The sequence below is a fragment of the Pinus tabuliformis genome, chromosome 4_1 (genome assembly GCF_031772625.1).
Source record: "Pinus tabuliformis cultivar Carrire ecotype Pingquan chromosome 4_1, CPIR1, whole genome shotgun sequence".
In the NCBI taxonomy this organism is placed as follows: Eukaryota; Viridiplantae; Streptophyta; class Pinopsida; order Pinales; family Pinaceae; genus Pinus; species Pinus tabuliformis.
In genome coordinates this window covers 802,635,988-802,638,077 of record NC_142303.1, presented here as the reverse complement: position 1 = coordinate 802,638,077, position 2,090 = coordinate 802,635,988, and the positions used below count along the sequence as shown (strand labels likewise).

Sequence of the window (2,090 nt, the reverse complement as noted above, 5' to 3'; positions counted from 1 at the left end):
ATATTTGGAATTGTGGGAGCCGCTGTGCACATGGCTGTGAGCCACTTTCCACAAATGGTCACAATGTCGTAACCAGATAGAAAACAATGTCGTAACCAGATAGAAAGCATTAACAGGTGGCGCTAATCTCGTTGGAAATTAAAAAAAAAAAAGGTGCCTGTCCCACTCAAAACCAGAAAGAGCGGAGTATGACGAGATGGTTAAACCGCGTAGAAATAGACGATAAGGAAGCAGAAGATCGGCTGCTTCGTTTTTCTTTTCAATGAATTAATGATTCCACTCAACTTGCCCTATAAATGAGAGATCTCTTACCTGCACCGTTTTATCGAGACTGTTTTTTTCTTGCAAGAGATTAACAGCGCAAAAACATCATAAAACTATACGCTTGTTTCTTTCTGTTGGTCGTTAACGAAGAATTGCAATCTTAGAATACTGTGAGACTAGAGATTTGTAGGTCAGTGATGGATCTGAAAGTTGGAATAGCAATCCCCAAAGATTCTGCGGGGCACGTGTGCCATATCTCCCGAGCCTTCTCACCGCCAATGCCGCAGAAACAGAACGGGGGAGCTCCCACTCTTTCTGCTCCAAGGAGGAAGAGAGGAGTTAACCAGAGGCAGCTCGTTATAAAAGCTGCAAGCTCTGGCGAATATCAATTTGGTTCAGGTACTATTTGTATTCTTTATCACTGGACTTATGGTTATATCTATGTAGTGGACTGCTATGCCCATGAGTGGCCTTTCAAAAGTTACATTAAGTGCCAAATTGTTTTGAATGCAGGTGGCCGGAACATAGTGGACGCCAATATGATACTTCTGAGAAAGCGAATGTTCGACCTCAAAATGCAGGAGACAAATTACAACTCCGGAAGCGTACATGGAATGGGAGAAAGAATTATATCCCGCGTATCATGCGCAGGTATTCAGGGCAATTGCATGGTTACAGTACACTTTGATCAACACTCGCCCTGTTGTTGCAATCACACTTTTGAGTTTGATATCTGCCAGCGTTCCCTTATCGATTATTATTGTATCAGCGAGTCCTGTAAGCCGCGTGGGTCAAATTACGATGGCGTTACTTAGCAGTTTGCACAGTTAATGATGTGCAAATGACGTAACTGGAAATTATAATCCATGAATGCAGAAAGAAAAATATGTCATCTTCAGTTCACTCATCCATACTCAATAGTTAGAAAGATCTATTTTGATATATTGCAAAAGAACGTTGAGGACTGACGAATAATATCATCGGGCAAATAAGAAAGCAGTTCAGAGATTTGAACAGACGATCAAGATGCGGATAATACCATCAATTTGATAAAGTAATTGTGTGAATAAAGAAATATTGTCTTTTTATTATATAAAACGGTCTCAGATAGAGTAATTGTTTTGTTTGAAAAAAAAAAATATTACTCTTTATATATTTTTAATAAAAAAAAAAAAATTATTATTCATCGGATTTCACGAGGGGCTTCCAACCAGATGCGCATTGTTCCGAATTCATAAGGATCTTCTAAACAGTGGTTTGCAATTAATAAGGCTATTCATCTTTTCTATCTTTAATAGATGATATTACTAATAACTTCGTAGGCTATTTATTTATTTGATTGTTCTATCTTTAATAGATGATATTACTAATAACTTCGTAGGCTATTTATTTATTTGATTGTTTTAGTTTTCTAGATATATTTTAAATATATTTTCTTTCAAAATTATTGATATTTATTAATTATATTTGAATGATAAATTAAATTAAAATTATTTGAGAGTGTAGATTTCCACAATCATTTATATTGTCTAAAAGTTTTAGAGAAATTTGAGTAGATGTTTACCCTGTCTTCAAGTAGACACTTCACCTATCATAAGGGACCAAATAGATTAAACCTAACCAATTCTCCTTTTGGCTTACCCATCTTTTTTCCTATATTTTGTTTCATCCCTCTTTCTAAGATAGGTATCAAATTTTATATATGAAAATTTGTTTTTATCTAAATCTTTCCATATATATATATATATATATATATATATATATATATATTCATATTCCTTTATATAAAATTTCATATTCTAGTTAATATTTTATCCATTATATAT

At 34.4% G+C, this 2,090-nt stretch overlaps 1 pseudogene across 1 annotated transcript; it reads left to right on the top strand.

The window, feature by feature from the left end:
* Window positions 1-362: 362 nt before the first annotated feature.
* On the top strand, window positions 363-1,321 carry LOC149178646 (uncharacterized; annotated as a pseudogene). Its single transcript, XR_016258865.1, has 2 exons — window positions 363-663; window positions 778-1,321. The product of XR_016258865.1 is annotated as an uncharacterized LOC149178646 (transcript).
* Window positions 1,322-2,090: the final 769 nt, after the last annotated feature.